Genomic DNA, 23,257 nt, shown 5'->3' with positions numbered 1-23,257 from the left:
TTGAAAACGTTAGAAAATTGGAGAAAGGAGTCTATGTAGTTGATTTGAGAGACTCATTTCATTATTGGACTCAGCAAACCACTTACAGTGTTTCAGGTTCAAAATGACTGTTTCTCGCTGAGAAACTGCCAAAAAGCGGATTTCTGTAATAACATTGTTTCAAGTGTCTGAGAGAGCTTAGCAAGGGGCCTCGCATTGACCATTACTTCCTTAGAGGTAGGGCAAATCAGTTGAGTGAAGCCCAATGGCAGGATATTCACCACAGTCCACAGGGTATCAGAACCCCAGACGAAGCTCAATCAAGCACAGATCCATTTATGAACATCAGCCCAGAGCCCATCCAGCCACAGACAGCAGTAGAGCGGAGGCTGACTGGACGAAAACCTCAAATCTTGTGGCCTAAATCCTGTCAGAAAAAGGAGTGGGAAACCACAGACACAGACCTCGTCCACCTTTTAGAAGGTCTGAAAGGGGGTGTGGAGAAAAAACTGGACAAGATCGGAGAGACCATTTATAGCTATGGAGCAGAGAGATTTGGTGTGAAACGTGAGAACTTGCAGACACAGAAGGAACCATCTGCTCATCTCAAGTCCAGGAGACAACAAGAGATTCAGAGACTCGTGAAAGAAAGGAGGTGCCTGAGGAAACAATGGAAGAAGGCCACGGAAGTGGAAAGGAAAGGCCTTGGGGCACTACAGGGCGACATCAAGCAGCGTCTGGCAGCACTGCGAAGAGCAGAATGCCTGAGAAGGCAACATAAGAAGAGAGAGCGAACGAGGACTGCCTTCTACAGAGATCCCTATAAATTTGTTAAGGACCTCTTTGTCAGGGAGAAATCTGGGACCCTCAAAGTACCCATAAGAGAACTGGAAGAACATCTTCGGAAGACCTACTCCGACAAACAGAGGCATGTGCCAGCCAGCATTCCGGAGGATATGCCACCCATCCAACCACCTGAGCACCAGATGGAAACAAGGCCCCCCACATGGAGCGAAGTTGAGAGCACAGTAAAACGGGCAAGAACAGCTTCAGCCCCGGGGCCCAACGGCATTCCATACAGGGTGTATAAGAACACGCCAGGCATCTTGAAATACCTCTGGAAGCTTATGAAATTGGCATGGGAAAAAGGAATGATACCAAAGGCATGGCGACGGGCAGGAGGGATCCTGATTCCCAAAGAGAAGAATTCCTCAACCATCGAGCAGTTTCGCCAGATCAGCCTTCTCAATGTAGAAGGAAAGATTTTCTTCAGTGTCGTGGCCCCTAGGCTCTCAGCATTCCTGCTGGCGAACAACTTTGTTGACACCTCAGTGCAAAAGGCAGGGATAAGTGGGTTCTCAGGTTACTTGGAACACACAAATGTCATCGGGCACCAAGTACAGACGGCCAAGAAGGAGAAGAAAGACCTGCATGTGGTGTTTTTAGATCTTGCCAATGCCTTCGGGTCAGTGCCTCATGAGATCTTGTGGACAGCGTTCAACTTCTTTCAAGTGCCAGAGGGCATCACAAGTCTAGTCAAAGCCTACTTCCAGGATCTCCAATTCTGTGTTACAGCACAGGATAGTACAACTGCCTGGCAGCACCTTGAGATAGGCATTATGGCGGGCTGCACCATCTCGCCCCTGGTGTTTACAATGGCAATGGAGCTACTTATTCGTGCATCACGATGGGTGGTTGGAGGAGAACGATTGAAGAGCGGGCTCCGTCTTCCCCCAATCAGGGCGTACATGGACGACATGAAGACAATAACAACAACGGTCGCATGTACCAAACGTCTGCTGGAGAAACTCCGGGGAAACATCAAATGGGCACGAATGGAGATTAAACCCAGCAAATCCCGTAGCATCTCCATTGTCAAAGGTAAGCTCACCAATGCAAGGTTCTATGTGGACGACCAGCCAATCCCAACAGTTCTGGAGAAGCCTATCAAAAGCCTTGGCCGATGGTATAGCGCAGAACTTAAAGACTCTGAGCAGGTGGAACAACTCAGGCAGGATACATCAGCGGCCTCAAGCAGATTAACAACACTGCTCTCCCTGGAAAATTGAAGCTATGGTGCTTTAAGTTTGGGCTGCTACCTCGCCTCATGTGGCCAATTTCCATCTATGAGGTCACCTTATCTTATGTCAATCGGCTTGAGAGACTGGTGAATGCCCAAGTGAGGAAGTGGCTTGGACCGCCGAGATGCCTTTCCAGCATAGGCCTGTATGGCAATGGAGCGCTCTCCCTTCCAATCTCAAGCCTGGTGGAGGAGTACAAATGTGCCAAAACAAGGGTGGAAATGACTCTTACAGAATCCCGGGACCCATGCGTCAGAGATGCGGCTCCAAACCTGGCAACAGGGAGGAAATGGAAACCATCTGCAGCAGTAGCAGTGGCAAAGACCACCCTCAGACACCGGGATATAGTGGGACGAGTCCAACATGGCAGAGTGGGTCTTGGCCTGGAAGCAACAACACCCGCTTGGCAAAAGGCTACTCCGTCTGAACGGCGACACATGGTGGTTGAGGAGGTGCGCAACCAGGGGGAGGCAGCCAGGTGTGCCAAGGCAGTCTCCCAAGCCCAGCAAGGACGCTGGATGAGGTGGGAGGGTGTGGAGAGGAGGAAAATCACGTGGAATGAGATGTGGAGCATGGAGGCTAATAGACTCAGCTTCATCATCAGAGCCACTTATGATGTCCTGCCCTCTCCAACCAACCTACATCTCTGGTATGGAGAGGACCCAGCCTGCCTGCAGTGTGCAGCCCCAGCAACCCTCAAACACATCCTGGTGGGTTGCAAGACCAGCCTGACTCAAGGAAGATACACCTGGCGCCATAACCAAGGGTTGAAGGGCTTGGCTGCCGAACTTGAGGACAAGAGGGTCACCATCAACGCCATGCCTTTCAAAACCCAGACCACCCTCCCACGGAAGACAACATTCGTCCGACAAGGGGAGAAACGGAGAACCAAGCCATCACCTCCAAACTCAGGCCCACTGGACACAGCCCGGGATTGGGAAATGCGGGTAGACCTCAGCCAGAGGCTCACTTTCCCGCCAGAAATCGCAGCAACCAACCTGCGCCCAGATTTGGTCCTCTGGTCCAAGTCCTGCCGGCGTGTCTTCATTGTGGAGCTGACTGTCCCGTGGGAGGATAACATCGACGAAGCATTCGAAAGAAAAACGCTGCGTTATGCTAACCTAGCAGCTGATGCTGAGGCGCGGGGATGGAACGTAAAGGTGTGGCCAGTGGAGGTTGGCTGCCGAGGCTTTGTAGCCAGGTCCACCACACGGCTCCTGAAGGAAGTTGGGATCAGAGGACAGGCCCAGCGGAAGGCAATAAAAGAACTTGCCAAAGCAGCCGAACGGAGCAGTCACTGGCTGTGGCTGAAACGGAGGGATGCAACATGGGCTGTTTGATGACCACGGGGTGCCACCATATGACACACACCCAAGTCTGATCAGCCTGTGGCAGGCCAACCTTGGAAGAGGGTGTATTGTGTTAAGAGGCCGAAACACCTGATGAAGACAAGGCACACAACTGATGACGTGTAGATTTGGTGGTGCCCCGCGATCCTGTCCAAACTCCACCCCACAGTCATGTCCGATAGGAGTTATCGTGCTGATATATTTTAGGGATATTAACAGCTAGTCCTATTAAGAATCCTACCTTCTGATTTTTTAAGGCAAGCTATTGAAAACGTCAGAAAATTGGAGAAAGGAGTCTATGTAGTTGATTTGAGAGACTCATTTCATTATTGGACTCACCAAACCACTTACAGTGTTTCAGGTACAAAATGACTGTTTCTCGCTGAGAAAATGCCAAAAAGCGGATTTCTGTCATAACATTGATTTACCTTCTGATTTTTTAAGGCAAGCTATGGAAAACGTCAGAAAATTGGAGAAAGGAGTCTATGTAGTTGATTTGAGAGACTCATTTCATTATTGGACTCACCAAACCACTTACAGTGTTTCAGGTACAAAATGAATGTTTCTCGCTGAGAAAATGCCAAAAAGCGGATTTCTGTCATAACATTGATTTACCTTCTGATTTTTTAAGGCAAGCTATTGAAAACGTTGGAAAATTGGAGAAAGGTGTCTATGTAGTTGATTTGAGGGACTCATTTCATTATTGGACTCACCAAACCACTTACAGTGTTTCAGGTACAAAATGACTGTTTCTCGCTGAGAAAATGCCAAAAAGCGGATTTCTGTCATAACATTGATTTACCTTCTGATTTTTCAAGGCAAGCTATTGAAAACGTCAGAAAATTGGAGAAAGGAGTCTATGTAGTTGATTTGAGAGACTCATTTCATTATTGGACTCACCAAACCACTTACAGTGTTTCAGGTACAAAATGACTGTTTCTCGCTGAGAAACTGCCAAAAAGCGGATCTCTGTCATAACATTGATTTGCCTTCTGATTTTTTAAGGCAAGCTATTGAAAACGTTAGAAAATTGGAGAAAGGTGTCTATGTAGTTGATTTGAGGGACTCATTTCATTATTGGACTCACCAAACCACTTACAGTGTTTCAGGTACAAAATGACTTTCTCGCTGAGAAAATGCCAAAAAGCGGATTTCTGTCATAACATTGATTTACCTGCTGATTTTTTAAGGCAAGCTATTGAAAACGTTGGAAAATTGGAGAAAGGTGTCTATGTAGTTGATTTGAGGGACTCATTTCATTATTGGACTCACCAAACCACTTACAGTGTTTCAGGTACAAAATGACTGTTTCTCGCTGAGAAAATGCCAAAAAGCGGATTTCTGTCATAACATTGATTTACCTTCTGATTTTTCAAGGCAAGCTATTGAAAACGTCAGAAAATTGGAGAAAGGAGTCTATGTAGTTGATTTGAGAGACTCATTTCATTATTGGACTCACCAAACCACTTACAGTGTTTCAGGTACAAAATGACTGTTTCTCGCTGAGAAACTGCCAAAAAGCGGATCTCTGTCATAACATTGATTTGCCTTCTGATTTTTTAAGGCAAGCTATTGAAAACGTTAGAAAATTGGAGAAAGGTGTCTATGTAGTTGATTTGAGGGACTCATTTCATTATTGGACTCACCAAACCACTTACAGTGTTTCAGGTACAAAATGACTTTCTCGCTGAGAAAATGCCAAAAAGCGGATTTCTGTCATAACATTGATTTACCTGCTGATTTTTCAAGGCAAGCTATTGAAAACGTCAGAAAATTGGATAAAGGAGTCTAAGTAGTTGATTTGAGGGACACATTTCATTATTGGACTCACCAAACCACTTACAGTGTTTCAGGTACAAAATGACCGTTTCTCGCTGAGAAAATGCCAAAAAGCGGATTTCTGTAATAACATTGTTTTACCTTGTGATTTTTTAAGGCAAGCTATTGAAAACGTCAGAAAATTGGAGAAAGGAGTCTATGTAGTTGATTTGAGGGACTCATTTCATTATTGGACTCACCAAACCACTTACAGTGTTTCAGGTACAAAATGACTGTTTCTCGCTGAGAAACTGCCAAAAAGCGGATTTCTGTCATAACATTGATTTACCTTCTGATTTTTTAAGGCAAGCTATTGAAAACGTCAGAAAATTGGAGAAAAGAGTCTATGTAGTTTGATTTGAGAGACTCATATCATTATTGGACTCACCAAACCACTTACAGTGTTTCAGGTACAAAATGACTGTTTCTCGCTGAGAAAATGCCAAAAAGCGGATTTCTGTCATAACATTGATTTACCTTCTGATTTTTCAAGGCAAGCTATTGAAAACGTTAGAAAATTGGAGAAAGGTGTCTATGTAGTTGATTTGAGAGACTCATTTCATTATTGGACTCACCAAACCACTTACAGTGTTTCAGGTACAAAGTGACTGTTTCTCGCTGAGAAAATGCCAAAAAGCGGATTTCTGTAATAACATTGTTTTACCTTCTGAATTTTTAAGGCAACCTATTGAAAACGTCAGAAAATTGGAGAAAGGAGTCTATGTAGTTGATTTGAAAGACTCATTTCATTATTGGACTCACCAAACCACTTACAGTGTTTCAGGTACAAAATGACTGTTTCTCGCTGAGAAACTGCCAAAAAGCGGATTTCTGTCATAACATTGATTTACCTTCTGATTTTTTAAGGCAACCTATTGAAAACGTCAGAAAATTGGAGAAAAGAGTCTATGTAGTTTGATTTGAGAGACTCATTTCATTATTGGACTCACCAAACCACTTACAGTGTTTCAGGTACAAAATGACTGTTTCTCGCTGAGAAAAGGCCAAAAAGCGGATTTCTGTCATAACATTGATTTACCTTCTGATTTTTTAAGGCAAGCTATTGAAAACGTTAGAAAATTGGAGAAAGGTGTCTATGTAGTTGATTTGAGCGACTCATTTCATTATTAGACTCACCAAACCACTTACAGTGTTTCAGGTACAAAATGACTGTTTCTCGCTGAGAAAATGCCAAAAAGCGGATTTCTGTCATAACATTGATTTACCTTCTGATTTTTCAAGGCAAGCTATTGAAAATGTCGGAAAATTGGAGAAAGGAGTCTATGTAGTTGATTCGAGAGACTCATTTCATTATTGGACTCACCAAACCACTTACAGTGTTTCAGGTACAAAATGACTGTTTCTCGCTGAGAAAATGCCAAAAAGCGGATTTCTGTCATAACATTGATTTACCTTCTTATTTTTTAAGGCAAGCTATTGAAAACGTTAGAAAATTGGAGAAAGGTGTCTATGTAGTTGATTTGAGAGACTCATTTCATTATTGGACTCACCAAACCACTTACAGTGTTTCAGGTACAAAATGACTGTTTCTCGCTGAGAAAATGCCAAAAAGCGGATTTCTGTCATAACATTGATTTACCTTCTGATTTTTCAAGGCAAGCTATTGAAAACGTCATAAAATTGGAGAAAGGAGTCTATGTAGTTGATTTGAGAGACTCATTTCATTATTGGACTCACCAAACCACTTACAGTGTTTCAGGTACAAAATGACTTTTTCTCGCTGAGAAAATGCCAAAAAGCGGATTTCTGTCATAACATTGATTTACCTTCTGATTTTTTAAGGCAAGCTATTGAAAACGTTGGAAAATTGGAGAAAGGTGTCTATGTAGTTGATTTGAGGGACTCATTTCATTATTGGACTCACCAAACCACTTACAGTGTTTCAGGTACAAAATGACTGTTTCTCGCTGAGAAAATGCCAAAAAGCGGATTTCTGTCATAACATTGATTTACCTTCTGATTTTTCAAGGCAAGCTATTGAAAATGTCGGAAAATTGGAGAAAGGAGTCTATGTAGTTGATTTGAGAGACTCATTTCATTATTGCACTCACCAAACCACTTACAGTGTTTCAGGTACAAAATGACTGTTTCTCGCTGAGAAAAGGCCAAAAAGCGGATTTCTGTCATAACATTGATTTACCTTCTGATTTTTCAAGGCAAGCTATTGAAAATGTCGGAAAATTGGAGAAAGGAGTCTATGTAGTTGATTTGAGAGACTTATTTCATTATTGGACTCACCAAACCACTTACAGTGTTTCAGGTACAAAATGACTGTTTCTCGCTGAGGAAATGCCAAAAAGCGGATTTCTGTCATAACATTGATTTACCTTCTGATTTTTTAAGGCAAGCTATTGAAAACGTTAGAAAATTGGAGAAAGGAGTCTATGTAGTTGATTTGAGAGACTCATTTCATTATTGGACTCACCAAACCACTTACAGTGTTTCAGGTTCAAAATGACTGTTTCTCGCTGAGAAACTGCCAAAAAGCGGATTTCTGTAATAACATCGTTTCAAGTGTCTGAGAGAGCTTAGCAAGGGGCCTCGCATTGACCATTACTTCCTTAGAGGTAGGGCAAATCAGTCGAGTGAAGCCCAATGGCAGGATATTCACCACAGTCCACAGGGTATCAGAACCCCAGACGAAGCTCAATCAAGCACAGATCCATTTATGAACATCAGCCCAGAGCCCATCCAGCCACAGACAGCAGTAGAGCGGAGGCTGACTGGACGAAAACCTCAAATCTTGTGGCCTAAATCCTGTCAGAAAAAGGAGTGGGAAACCACAGACACAGACCTCGTCCACCTTTTAGAAGGTCTGAAAGGGGGTGTGGAGAAAAAACTGGACAAGATCGGAGAGACCATTTATATCTATGGAGCAGAGAGATTTGGTGTGAAACGTGAGAACTTGCAGACACAGAAGGAACCATCTGCTCATCTCAAGTCCAGGAGACAACAAGAGATTCAGAGACTCGTGAAAGAAAGGAGGTGCCTGAGGAAACAATGGAAGAAGGCCACGGAAGTGGAAAGGAAAGGCCTTGGGGCACTACAGGGCAACAACAAGCAGCGTCTGGCAGCACTGCGAAGAGCAGAATGCCTGAGAAGGCAACATAAGAAGAGAGAGCGAACGAGGACTGCCTTCTACAGAGATCCCTATAAATTTGTTAAGGACCTCTTTGTCAGGGAGAAATCTGGGACCCTCAAAGTACCCATAAGAGAACTGGAAGAACATCTTCGGAAGACCTACTCCGACAAACAGAGGCATGTGCCAGCCAGCATTCCGGAGGATATGCCACCCATCCAACCACCTGAGCACCAGATGGAAACAAGGCCCCCCACATGGAGCGAAGTTGAGAGCACAGTAAAACGGGCAAGAACAGCTTCAGCCCCGGGGCCCAACGGCATTCCATACAGGGTGTATAAGAACACGCCAGGCATCTTGAAATACCTCTGGAAGCTTATGAAAGTGGCATGGGAAAAAGGAATGATACAAAAGGCATGGCGACGGGCAGGAGGGATCCTGATTCCCAAAGAGAAGAATTCCTCAACCATCGAGCAGTTTCGCCAGATCAGCCTTCTCAATGTGGAAGGAAAGATTTTCTTCAGTGTCGTGGCCCGTAGGCTCTCAGCATTCCTGCTGGCGAACAACTTTGTTGACACCTCAGTGCAAAAGGCAGGGATAAGTGGATTCTCAGGTTACTTGGAACACACAAATGTCATCGGGCACCAAGTACAGACGGCCAAGAAGGAGAAGAAAGACCTGCATGTGGTGTTTTTAGATCTTGCCAATGCCTTCGGGTCAGTGCCTCATGAGATCTTGTGGACAGCGTTCAACTTCTTTCAAGTGCCAGAGGGCATCACAAGTCTAGTCAAAGCCTACTTCCAGGATCTCCAATTCTGTGTTACAGCACAGGATAGTACAACTGCCTGGCAGCACCTTGAGATAGGCATTATGGCGGGCTGCACCATCTCGCCACTGGTGTTTACAATGGCAATGGAGCTACTTATTCGTGCATCACGATGGGTGGTTGGAGGAGAACGATTGAAGAGCGGGCTCCGTCTTCCCCCAATCAGGGCGTACATGGACGACATGACGACAATAACAACAACGGTCGCATGTACCAAACGTCTGCTGGAGAAACTCCGGGGAAACATCAAATGGGCACGAATGGAGATTAAACCCAGCAAATCCCGTAGCATCTCCATTGTCAAAGGTAAGCTCACCAATGCAAGGTTCTATGTGGACGACCAGCCAATCCCAACAGTTCTGGAGAAGCCTATCAAAAGCCTTGGCCGATGGTATAGCGCAGAACTTAAAGACTCTGAGGAGGTGGAACAACTCAGGCAGGATACAATCAGCGGCCTCAAGCAGATTAACAACACTGCTCTCCCTGGAAAATTGAAGCTATGGTGCTTTAAGTTTGGGCTGCTACCTCGCCTCATGTGGCCAATTTCCATCTATTATGTCAATCGGCTTGAGAGACTGGTGAATGCCCAAGTGAGGAAGTGGCTTGGACTGCCGAGATGCCTTTCCAGCATAGGCCTGTATGGCAATGGAGCGCTCTCCCTTCCAATCTCAAGCCTGGTGGAGGAGTACAAATGTGCCAAAACAAGGGTGGAAATGACTCTTACAGAATCCCGGGACCCATGCGTCAGAGATGCGGCTCCAAACCTGGCAACAGGGAGGAAATGGAAACCATCTGCAGCAGTAGCAGTGGCAAAGACCACCCTCAGACACCGGGATATAGTGGGACGAGTCCAACATGGCAGAGGGGGTCTTGGCCTGGAAGCAACAACACCCGCTTGGCAAAAGGCTACTCCGTCTGAACGGCGACACATGGTGGTTGAGGAGGTGCGCAACCAGGGGGAGGCAGCCAGGTGTGCCAAGGCAGTCTCCCAAGCCCAGCAAGGACGCTGGATGAGGTGGGAGGGTGTGGAGAGGAGGAAAATCACGTGGAATGAGATGTGGAGCATGGAGGCTAATAGGCTCAGCTTCATCATCAGAGCCACTTATGATGTCCTGCCCTCTCCAACCAACCTACATCTCTGGTATGGAGAGGACCCAGCCTGCCTGCAGTGTGCAGCCCCAGCAACCCTCAAACACATCCTGGTGGGTTGCAAGACCAGCCTGACTCAAGGAAGATACACCTGGCGCCATAACCAAGGGTTGAAGGGCTTGGCTGCCGAACTTGAGGACAAGAGGGTCACCATCAACGCCATGCCTTTCAAAACCCAGACCACCCTCCCACGGAAGACAACATTCGTCCGACAAGGGGAGAAACGGAGAACCAAGCCATCACCTCCAAACTCAGGCCCACTGGACACAGCCCGGGATTGGGAAATGCGGGTAGACCTCAGCCAGAGGCTCACTTTCCCGCCAGAAATCGCAGCAACCAACCTGCGCCCAGATTTGGTCCTCTGGTCCAAGTCCTGCCGGCGTGTCTTCATTGTGGAGCTGACTGTCCCGTGGGAGGATAACATCGACGAAGCATTCGAAAGAAAAATGCTGCGTTATGCTAACCTAGCAGCTGATGCTGAGGCGCGGGGATGGAACGTAAAGGTGTGGCCAGTGGAGGTTGGCTGCCGAGGCTTTGTAGCCAGGTCCACCACACGGCTCCTGAAGGAAGTTGGGATCAGAGGACAGGCCCAGCGGAAGGCAATAAAAGAACTTGCCAAAGCAGCCGAACGGAGCAGTCACTGGCTGTGGCTGAAACGGAGGGATGCAACATGGGCTGTTTGATGACCACGGGGTGCCACCATATGACACACACCCAGGTCTGATCAGCCTGTGGCAGGCCAACCTTGGAAGAGGGTGTATTGTGTTAAGAGGCCGAAACACCTGATGAAGACAAGGCACACAACTGATGACGTGTAGATTTGGTGGTGCCCCGCGATCCTGTCCAAACTCCACCCCACAGTCATGTCCGATAGGAGTTATCGTGCTGATATATTTTAGGGATATTAACAGCTAGTCCTATTAAGAATCCTACCTTCTGATTTTTTAAGGCAAGCTATTGAAAACGTCAGAAAATTGGAGAAAGGAGTCTATGTAGTTGATTTGAGAGACTCATTTCATTATTGGACTCACCAAACCACTTACAGTGTTTCAGGTACAAAATGACTGTTTCTCGCTGAGAAAATGCCAAAAAGCGGATTTCTGTCATAACATTGATTTACCTTCTTATTTTTTAAGGCAAGCTATTGAAAACGTTGGAAAATTGGAGAAAGGTGTCTATGTAGTTGATTTGAGGGACTCATTTCATTATTGGACTCACCAAACCACTTACAGTGTTTCAGGTACAAAATGACTGTTTCTCGCTGAGAAAATGCCAAAAAGCGGATTTCTGTCATAACATTGATTTACCTTCTGATTTTTCAAGGCAAGCTATTGAAAATGTCGGAAAATTGGAGAAAGGAGTCTATGAAGTTGATTTGAGAGACTCATTTCATTATTGGACTCACCAAACCTCTTACAGTGTTTCAGGTACAAAATGACTGTTTCTCGCTGAGAAAATGCCAAAAAGCGGATTTCTGTCATAACATTGAACAGAACGATTCAACAGGGATAAACGGAGGTCTGGCAGCACTGCGAAGAGCAGAATGCCTGAGAAGGCAACATAAGAAGAGAGAGCGAACGAGGACTGCCTTCTACAGAGATCCCTATAAATTTGTTAAGGATCTCTTTGTCAGGGAGAAATCTGGGACCCTCAAAGGCAAGCTATTGAAAACGTTAGAAAATTGGAGAAAGGTGTCTATGTAGTTGATTTGAGAGACTCATTTCATTATTGGACTCTCCAAACCGCTTACAGTGTTTCAGGTACAAAATGACTGTTTCTCGCTGAGAAAATGCCAAAAAGCGGATTTCTGTCATAACATTGATTTACCTTCTTATTTTTTAAGGCAAGCTATTGAAAACGTTAGAAAATTGGAGAAAGGTGTCTATGTAGTTGATTTGAGAGACTCATTTCATTATTGGACTCACCAAACCACTTACAGTGTTTCAGGTACAAAATGACTGTTTCTCGCTGAGAAAATGCCAAAAAGCGGATTTCTGTCATAACATTGATTTACCTTCTGATTTTTTAAGTCAAGCTATTGAAAACGTTAGAAAATTGGAGAAAGGAGTCTATGTAGTTGATTTGAGAGACTCATTTCATTATTGGACTCACCAAACCACTTACAGTGTTTCAGGTACAAAATGACTGTTTCTCGCTGAGAAAAGGCCAAAAAGCGGATTTCTGTCATAACATTGATTTACCTTCTGATTTTTTAAGGCAAGCTATTGAAAACGTTAGAAAATTGGAGAAAGGTGTCTATGTAGTTGATTTGAGCGACTCATTTCATTATTGGACTCACCAAACCACTTACAGTGTTTCAGGTACAAAATGACTGTTTCTCGCTGAGAAAATGCCAAAAAGCGGATTTCTGTCATAACATTGATTTACCTTCTGATTTTTCAAGGCAAGCTATTGAAAATGTCGGAAAATTGGAGAAAGGAGTCTATGTAGTTGATTTGAGAGACTCATTTCATTATTGGACTCACCAAACCACTTACAGTGTTTCAGGTACAAAATGACTGTTTCTCGCTGAGAAAAGGCCAAAAAGCGGATTTCTGTCATAACATTGATTTACCTTCTTATTTTTTAAGGCAAGCTATTGAAAACGTTAGAAAATTGGAGAAAGGTGTCTATGTAGTTGATTTGAGAGACTCATTTCATTATTGGACTCACCAAACCACTTACAGTGTTTCAGGTACAAAATGACTGTTTCTCGCTGAGAAAATGCCAAAAAGCCGATTTCTGTCATAACATTGATTTACCTTCTGATTTTTCAAGGCAAGCTATTGAAAACGTCATAAAATTGGAGAAAGGAGTCTATGTAGTTGATTTGAGAGACTCATTTCATTATTGGACTCACCAAACCACTTACAGTGTTTCAGGTACAAAATGACTGTTTCTCGCTGAGAAAATGCCAAAAAGCGGATTTCTGTCATAACATTGATTTACCTTCTGATTTTTTAAGGCAAGCTATTGAAAACGTTAGAAAATTGGAGAAAGGAGTCTATGTAGTTGATTTGAGAGACTCATTTCATTATTGGACTCACCAAACCACTTACAGTGTTTCAGGTACAAAATGACTGTTTCTCGCTGAGAAAATGCCAAAAAGCGGATTTCTGTCATAACATTGATTTACCTTCTGATTTTTTAAGGCAAGCTATTGAAAACGTTGGAAAATTGGAGAAAGGTGTCTATGTAGTTGATTTGAGGGACTCATTTCATTATTGGACTCACCAAACCACTTACAGTGTTTCAGGTACAAAATGACTGTTTCTCGCTGAGAAAATGCCAAAAAGCGGATTTCTGTCATAACATTGATTTACCTTCTGATTTTTCAAGGCAAGCTATTGAAAACGTCATAAAATTGGAGAAAGGTGTCTATGTAGTTGATTTGAGCGACTCATTTCATTATTGGACTCACCAAACCACTTACAGTGTTTCAGGTACAAAATGACTGTTTCTCGCTGAGAAAATCCCAAAAAGCGGATTTCTGCCATAACATTGATTTACCTTCTGATTTTTCAAGGCAAGCTATTGAAAATGTCGGAAAATTGGAGAAAGGAGTCTATGTAGTTGATTTGAGAGACTCATTTCATTATTGGACTCACCAAACCACTTACAGTGTTTCAGGTACAAAATGACTGTTTCTCGCTGAGAAAATGCCAAAAAGTGGATTTCTGTCATAACATTGATTTACCTTCTGATTTTTCAAGGCAAGCTATTGAAAATGTCGGAAAATTGGAGAAAGGAGTCTATGTAGTTGATTTGAGAGACTCATTTCATTATTGGACTCACCAAACCACTTACAGTGTTTCAGGTACAAAATGACTGTTTCTCGCTGAGAAAATGCCAAAAAGCGGATTTCTGTCATAACATTGATTTACCTTCTGATTTTTCAAGGCAAGCTATTGAAAACGTTAGAAAATTGGAGAAAGGTGTCTATGTAGTTGATTTGAGCGACTCATTTCATTATTGGACTCACCAAACCACTTACAGTGTTTCAGGTACAAAATGACTGTTTCTCGCTGAGAAAATCCCAAAAAGCGGATTTCTGCCATAACATTGATTTACCTTCTGATTTTTCAAGGCAAGCTATTGAAAATGTCGGAAAATTGGAGAAAGGACTCTATGTAGTTGATTTGAGAGACTCATTTCATTATTGGACTCACCAAACCACTTACAGTGTTTCAGGTACAAAATGACTGTTTCTCGCTGAGAAAATGCCAAAAAGCGGATTTCTGTCATAACATTGATTTACCTTCTGATTTTTTAAGGCAAGCTATTGAAAACGTTAGAAAATTGGAGAAAGGTGTCTATGTAGTTGATTTGAGAGACTCATTTCATTATTGGACTCTCCAAACCGCTTACAGTGTTTCAGGTACAAAATGACTGTTTCTCGCTGAGAAAATGCCAAAAAGCGGATTTCTGTCATAACATTGATTTACCTTCTTATTTTTTAAGGCAAGCTATTGAAAACGTTAGAAAATTGGAGAAAGGTGTCTATGTAGTTGATTTGAGAGACTCATTTCATTATTGGACTCACCAAACCACTTACAGTGTTTCAGGTACAAAATGACTGTTTCTCGCTGAGAAAATGCCAAAAAGCGGATTTCTGTCATAACATTGATTTACCTTCTGATTTTTCAAGGCAAGCTATTGAAAACGTCATAAAATTGGAGAAAGGAGTCTATGTAGTTGATTTGAGAGACTCATTTCATTATTGGACTCACCAAACCACTTACAGTGTTTCAGGTACAAAATGACTGTTTCTCGCTGAGAAAATGCCAAAAAGCGGATTTCTGCCATAACATTGATTTACCTTCTGATTTTTCAAGGCAAGCTATTGAAAACGTTGGAAAATTGGAGAAAGGTGTCTATGTAGTTGATTTGAGGGACTCATTTCATTATTGGACTCACCAAACCACTTACAGTGTTTCAGGTACAAAATGACTGTTTCTCGCTGAGAAAATGCCAAAAAGCGGATTTCTGTCATAACATTTATTTACCTTCTGATTTTTTAAGGCAAGCTATTGAAAACGTTAGAAAATTGGAGAAAGGTGTCTATGTAGTTGATTTGAGCGACTCATTTCATTATTGGACTCACCAAACCACTTACAGTGTTTCAGGTACAAAATGACTGTTTCTCGCTGAGAAAATCCCAAAAAGCGGATTTCTGCCATAACATTGATTTACCTTCTGATTTTTCAAGGCAAGCTATTGAAAATGTCGGAAAATTGGAGAAAGGAGTCTATGTAGTTGATTTGAGAGACTCATTTCATTATTGGACTCACCAAACCACTTACAGTGTTTCAGGTACAAAATGACTGTTTCTCGCTGAGAAAATGCCAAAAAGTGGATTTCTGTCATAACATTGATTTACCTTCTGATTTTTCAAGGCAAGCTATTGAAAATGTCGGAAAATTGGAGAAAGGAGTCTATGTAGTTGATTTGAGAGACTCATTTCATTATTGGACTCACCAAACCACTTACAGTGTTTCAGGTACAAAATGACTGTTTCTCGCTGAGAAAATGCCAAAAAGCGGATTTCTGTCATAACATTGATTTACCTTCTGATTTTTCAAGGCAAGCTATTGAAAACGTTAGAAAATTGGAGAAAGGTGTCTATGTAGTTGATTTGAGCGACTCATTTCATTATTGGACTCACCAAACCACTTACAGTGTTTCAGGTACAAAATGACTGTTTCTCGCTGAGAAAATCCCAAAAAGCGGATTTCTGCCATAACATTGATTTACCTTCTGATTTTTCAAGGCAAGCTATTGAAAATGTCGGAAAATTGGAGAAAGGACTCTATGTAGTTGATTTGAGAGACTCATTTCATTATTGGACTCACCAAACCACTTACAGTGTTTCAGGTACAAAATGACTGTTTCTCGCTGAGAAAATGCCAAAAAGCGGATTTCTGTCATAACATTGATTTACCTTCTGATTTTTTAAGGCAAGCTATTGAAAACGTTAGAAAATTGGAGAAAGGTGTCTATGTAGTTGATTTGAGAGACTCATTTCATTATTGGACTCTCCAAACCGCTTACAGTGTTTCAGGTACAAAATGACTGTTTCTCGCTGAGAAAATGCCAAAAAGCGGATTTCTGTCATAACATTGATTTACCTTCTTATTTTTTAAGGCAAGCTATTGAAAACGTTAGAAAATTGGAGAAAGGTGTCTATGTAGTTGATTTGAGAGACTCATTTCATTATTGGACTCACCAAACCACTTACAGTGTTTCAGGTACAAAATGACTGTTTCTCGCTGAGAAAATGCCAAAAAGCGGATTTCTGTCATAACATTGATTTACCTTCTGATTTTTCAAGGCAAGCTATTGAAAACGTCATAAAATTGGAGAAAGGAGTCTATGTAGTTGATTTGAGAGACTCATTTCATTATTGGACTCACCAAACCACTTACAGTGTTTCAGGTACAAAATGACTGTTTCTCGCTGAGAAAATGCCAAAAAGCGGATTTCTGTCATAACATTGATTTACCTTCTGATTTTTTAAGGCAAGCTATTGAAAACGTTAGAAAATTGGAGAAAGGAGTCTATGTAGTTGATTTGAGAGACTCATTTCATTATTGGACTCACCAAACCACTTACAGTGTTTCAGGTACAAAATGACTGTTTCTCGCTGAGAAAATGCCAAAAAGCGGATTTCTGTCATAACATTGATTTACCTTCTGATTTTTTAAGGCAAGCTATTGAAAACGTTAGAAAATTGGAGAAAGGAGTCTATGTAGTTGATTTGAGAGACTCATTTCATTATTGGACTCACCAAACCACTTACAGTGTTTCAGGTACAAAATGACTGTTTCTCGCTGAGAAAATGCCAAAAAGCGGATTTCTGTCATAACATTGATTTACCTTCTGATTTTTTAAGGCAAGCTATTGAAAACGTTGGAAAATTGGAGAAAGGTGTCTATGTAGTTGATTTGAGGGACTCATTTCATTATTGGACTCACCAAACCACTTACAGTGTTTCAGGTACAAAATGACTGTTTCTCGCTGAGAAAATGCCAAAAAGCGGATTTCTGTCATAACATTGATTTACCTTCTTATTTTTTAAGGCAAGCTATTGAAAACGTTAGAAAATTGGAGAAAGGTGTCTATGTAGTTGATTTGAGAGACTCATTTCATTATTGGACTCACCAAACCACTTACAGTGTTTCAGGTACAAAATGACTGTTTCTCGCTGAGAAAATGCCAAAAAGCGGATTTCTGTCATAACATTGATTTACCTTCTGATTTTTCAAGGCAAGCTATTGAAAACGTCATAAAATTGGAGAAAGGAGTCTATGTAGTTGATTTGAGAGACTCATTTCATTATTGGACTCACCAAACCACTTACAGTGTTTCAGGTACAAAATGACTGTTTCTCGCTGAGAAAATGCCAAAAAGCGGATTTCTGTCATAACATTGATTTACCTTCTGATTTTTCAAGGCAAGCTATTGAAAACGTCATAAAATTGGAGAAAGGAGTCTATGTAGTTGATTTGAGAGACTCATTTCATTATTGGACTCACCAAACCACTTACAGTGTTTCAGGTACAAAATGACTGTTTCTCGCTGAGAAAATGCCAAAAAGCGGATTTCTGTCATAACATTGATTTACCTTCTGATTTTTTAAGGCAAGCTGTTGAAAACGTTGGAAAATTGGAGAAAGGTGTCTATGTAGTTGATTTGAGGGACTCATTTCATTATTGGACTCACCAAACCACTTACAGTGTTTCAGGTACAAAATGACTGTTTCTCGCTGAGAAAATGCCAAAAAGCGGATTTCTGTCATAACATTGATTTACCTTCTTATTTTTTAAGGCAAGCTATTGAAAACTTTAGAAAATTGGAGAAAGGTGTCTATGTAGTTGATTTGAGCGACTCATTTCATTATTGGACTCACCAAACCACTTACAGTGTTTCAGGTACAAAATGACTGTTTCTCGCTGAGAAAATGCCAAAAAGCGGATTTCTGTCATAACATTGATTTACCTTCTGATTTTTCAAGGCAAGCTATTGAAAATGTCGGAAAATTGGAGAAAGGAGTCTATGTAGTTGATTTGAGAGACTCATTTCATTATTGGACTCACCAAACCACTTACAGTGTTTCAGGTACAAAATGACTGTTTCTCGCTGAGAAAATGCCAAAAAGCGGATTTCTGTCATAACATTGATTTACCTTCTGATTTTTTAAGGCAAGCTATTGAAAACGTTAGAAAATTGGAGAAAGGTGTCTATGTAGTTGATTTGAGAGACTCATTTCATTATTGGACTCTCCAAACCGCTTACAGTGTTTCAGGTACAAAATGACTGTTTCTCGCTGAGAAAATGCCAAAAAGCGGATTTCTGTCATAACATTGATTTACCTTCTTATTTTTTAAGGCAAGCTATTGAAAACTTTAGAAAATTGGAGAAAGGTGTCTATGTAGTTGATTTGAGCGACTCATTTCATTATTGGACTCACCAAACCACTTACAGTGTTTCAGGTACAAAATGACTGTTTCTCGCTGAGAAAATGCCAAAAAGCGGATTTCTGTCATAACATTGATTTACCTTCTGATTTTTCAAGGCAAGCTATTGAAAATGTCGGAAAATTGGAGAAAGGAGTCTATGTAGTTGATTTGAGAGACTCATTTCATTATTGGACTCACCAAACCACTTACAGTGTTTCAGGTACAAAATGACTGTTTCTCGCTGAGAAAAGGCCAAAAAGCGGATTTCTGTCATAACATTGATTTACCTTCTTATTTTTTAAGGCAAGCTATTGAAAACGTTAGAAAATTGGAGAAAGGTGTCTATGTAGTTGATTTGAGAGACTCATTTCATTATTGGACTCACCAAACCACTTACAGTGTTTCAGGTACAAAATGACTGTTTCTCGCTGAGAAAATGCCAAAAAGCGGATTTCTGTCATAACATTGATTTACCTTCTGATTTTTCAAGGCAAGCTATTGAAAACGTCATAAAATTGGAGAAAGGAGTCTATGTAGTTGATTTGAGAGACTCATTTCATTATTGGACTCACCAAACCACTTACAGTGTTTCAGGTACAAAATGACTGTTTCTCGCTGAGAAAATGCCAAAAAGCGGATTTCTGTCATAACATTGATTTACCTTCTGATTTTTTAAGGCAAGCTATTGAAAACGTTAGAAAATTGGAGAAAGGAGTCTATGTAGTTGATTTGAGAGACTCATTTCATTATTGGACTCACCAAACCACTCACAGTGTTTCAGGTACAAAATGACTGTTTCTCGCTGAGAAAATGCCAAAAAGCGGATTTCTGTCATAACATTGATTTACCTTCTGATTTTTTAAGGCAAGCTATTGAAAACGTTGGAAAATTGGAGAAAGGTGTCTATGTAGTTGATTTGAGGGACTCATTTCATTATTGGACTCACCAAACCACTTACAGTGTTTCAGGTACAAAATGACTGTTTCTCGCTGAGAAAATGCCAAAAAGCGGATTTCTGTCATAACATTGATTTACCTTCTTATTTTTTAAGGCAAGCTATTGAAAACTTTAGAAAATTGGAGAAAGGTGTCTATGTAGTTGATTTGAGCGACTCATTTCATTATTGGACTCACCAAACCACTTACAGTGTTTCAGGTACAAAATGACTGTTTCTCGCTGAGAAAATGCCAAAAAGCGGATTTCTGTCATAACATTGATTTACCTTCTGATTTTTCAAGGCAAGCTATTGAAAATGTCGGAAAATTGGAGAAAGGAGTCTATGTAGTTGATTTGAGAGACTCATTTCATTATTGGACTCACCAAACCACTTACAGTGTTTCAGGTACAAAATGACTGTTTCTCGCTGAGAAAATGCCAAAAAGCGGATTTCTGTCATAACATTGATTTACCTTCTGATTTTTTAAGGCAAGCTATTGAAAACGTTAGAAAATTGGAGAAAGGTGTCTATGTAGTTGATTTGAGAGACTCATTTCATTATTGGACTCTCCAAACCGCTTACAGTGTTTCAGGTACAAAATGACTGTTTCTCGCTGAGAAAAGGCCAAAAAGCGGATTTCTGTCATAACATTGATTTACCTTCTTATTTTTTAAGGCAAGCTATTGAAAACGTTAGAAAATTGGAGAAAGGTGTCTATGTAGTTGATTTGAGAGACTCATTTCATTATTGGACTCACCAAACCACTTACAGTGTTTCGCGTTCAAAATGACTGTTTCTCGCTGAGAAAATGCCAAAAAGCGGATTTCTGTCATAACATTGATTTACCTTCTGATTTTTTTAAGGCAAGCTATTGAAAACGTCAGAAAATTGGAGAAAGGAGTGTATGTAGTTGATTTGAGAGACTCATGTCATTATTGGACTCACCAAACCACTTACAGTGTTTCAGGTACAAAATGACCGTTTCTCGCTGAGAAAATGCCAAAAAGCGGATTTCTGTAATAACATTGTTTTACCTTCTGATTTTTTAAGGCAAGCTATTGAAAACGTTGGAAAATTGGAGAAAGGAGTCTATGTAGTTGATTTGAGAGACTCATTTCATTATTGGACTCACCAAACCACTTACAGTGTTTCAGGTACAAAATGACTGTTTCTCGCTGAGAAAATGCCAAAAAGCGGATTTCTGTCATAACATTGTTTTACCTTCTGATTTTTTAAGGCAAGCTATTGAAAACGTTAGAAAATTGGAGAAAGGAGTCTATGTAGTTGATTTGAGAGACTCATTTCATTATTGGACTCACCAAACCACTTACAGTGTTTCAGGTTCAAAATGACTGTTTCTCGCTGAGAAACTGCCAAAAAGCGGATTTCTGTAATAACATTGTTTCAAGTGTCTGAGAGAGCTTAGCAAGGGGCCTCGCATTGACCATTACTTCCTTAGAGGTAGGGCAAATCAGTCGAGTGAAGCCCAGTGGCAGGATATTCACCACAGTCCACAGGGTATCAGAACCCCAGACGAAGCTCAATCAAGCACAGATCCATTTATGAACATCAGCCCAGAGCCCATCCAGCCACAGACAGCAGTAGAGCGGAGGCTGACTGGACGAAAACCTCAAATCTTGTGGCCTAAATCCTGTCAGAAAAAGGAGTGGGAAACCACAGACACAGACCTCGTCCACCTTTTAGAAGGTCTGAAAGGGGGTGTGGAGAAAAAACTGGACAAGATCGGAGAGACCATTTATAGCTATGGAGCAGAGAGATTTGGTGTGAAACGTGAGAACTTGCAGACCCAGAAGGAACCATCTGCTCATCTAAAGTCCAGGAGACAACAAGAGATTCAGAGACTCGTGAAAGAAAGGAGGTGCCTGAGGAAACAATGGAAGAAGGCCACGGAAGTGGAAAGGAAAGGCCTTGGGGCACTACAGGGCGACATCAAGCAGCGTCTGGCAGCACTGCGAAGAGCAGAATGCCTGAGAAGGCAACATAAGAAGAGAGAGCGAACGAGGACTGCCTTCTACAGAGATCCCTATAAATTTGTTAAGGACCTCTTGGTCAGGGAGAAATCTGGGACCCTCAAAGTACCCATAAGAGAACTGGAAGAACATCTTCGGAAGACCTACTCCGACAAACAGAGGCATGTGCCAACCAGCATTCCGGAGGATATGCCACCCATCCAACCACCTGAGCACCAGATGGAAACAAGGCCCCCCACATGGAGCGAAGTTGAGAGCACAGTAAAACGGGCAAGAACAGCTTCAGCCCCGGGGCCCAACGGCATTCTATACAGGGTGTATAAGAACACGCCAGGCGTCTTGAAATACCTCTGGAAGCTTATGAAAGTGGCATGGGAAAAAGGAATGATACCAAAGGCATGGCGACGGGCAGGAGGGATCCTGATTCCCAAAGAGAAGAATTCCTCAACCATCGAGCAGTTTCGCCAGATCAGCCTTCTCAATGTGGAAGGAAAGATTTTCTTCAGTGTCGTGGCCCGTAGGCTCTCAGCATTCCTGCTGGCGAACAACTTTGTTGACACCTCAGTGCAAAAGGCAGGGATAAGTGGGTTCTCAGGTTGCTTGGAACACACAAATGTCATCTGGCACCAAGTACAGACGGCCAAGAAGGAGAAGAAAGACCTGCATGTGGTGTTTTTAGATCTTGCCAATGCCTTCGGGTCAGTGCCTCATGAGATCTTGTGGACAGCGTTCAACTTCTTTCAAGTGCCAGAGGGAATCGCAAGTCTAGTCAAAGCCTACTACCAGGATCTCCAATTCTGTGTTACAGCACAGGATAGTACAACTGCCTGGCAGCACCTTGAGATAGGCATTATGGCGGGCTGCACCATCTCGCCACTGGTGTTTACAATGGCAATGGAGCTACTTATTCGTGCATCACGATGGGTGGTTGGAGGAGAACGATTGAAGAGCCGGCTCCGTCTTCCCCCAATCAGGGCGTACATGGACGACATGACGACAATAACAACAACGGTCGCATGTACCAAACGTCTGCTGGAGAAACTCCGGGGAAACATCAAATGGGCACGAATGGAGATTAAACCCAGCAAATCCCGTAGCATCTCCATTGTCAAAGGTAAGCTCACCAATGCAAGGTTCTATGTGGACGACCAGCCAATCCCAACAGTTCTGGAGAAGCCTATCAAAAGCCTTGGCCGATGGTATAGCGCAGAACTTAAAGACTCTGAGCAGGTGGAACAACTCAGGCAGGATACAATCAGCGGCCTCAAGCAGATTAACAACACTGCTCTCCCTGGAAAATTGAAGCTATGGTGCTTTCAGTTTGGGCTGCTACCTCGCCTAATGTGGCCAATTTCCATCTATGAGGTCACCTTATCTCATGTCAATCGGCTTGAGAGACTGGTGAATGCCCAAGTGAGGAAGTGGCTTGGACTGCCGAGATGCCTTTCCAGCATAGGCCTGTATGGCAATGGAGCGCTCTCCCTTCCAATCTCAAGCCTGGTGGAGGAGTACAAATGTGCCAAAACAAGGGTGGAAATGACTCTTACAGAATCCCGGGACCCATGCGT

This window comes from Cololabis saira, unplaced genomic scaffold (assembly GCF_033807715.1).
Source record: "Cololabis saira isolate AMF1-May2022 unplaced genomic scaffold, fColSai1.1 scf027, whole genome shotgun sequence".
In the NCBI taxonomy this organism is placed as follows: domain Eukaryota; kingdom Metazoa; phylum Chordata; class Actinopteri; order Beloniformes; family Belonidae; genus Cololabis; species Cololabis saira.
Note: the sequence above shows the minus strand (reverse complement) of the source record.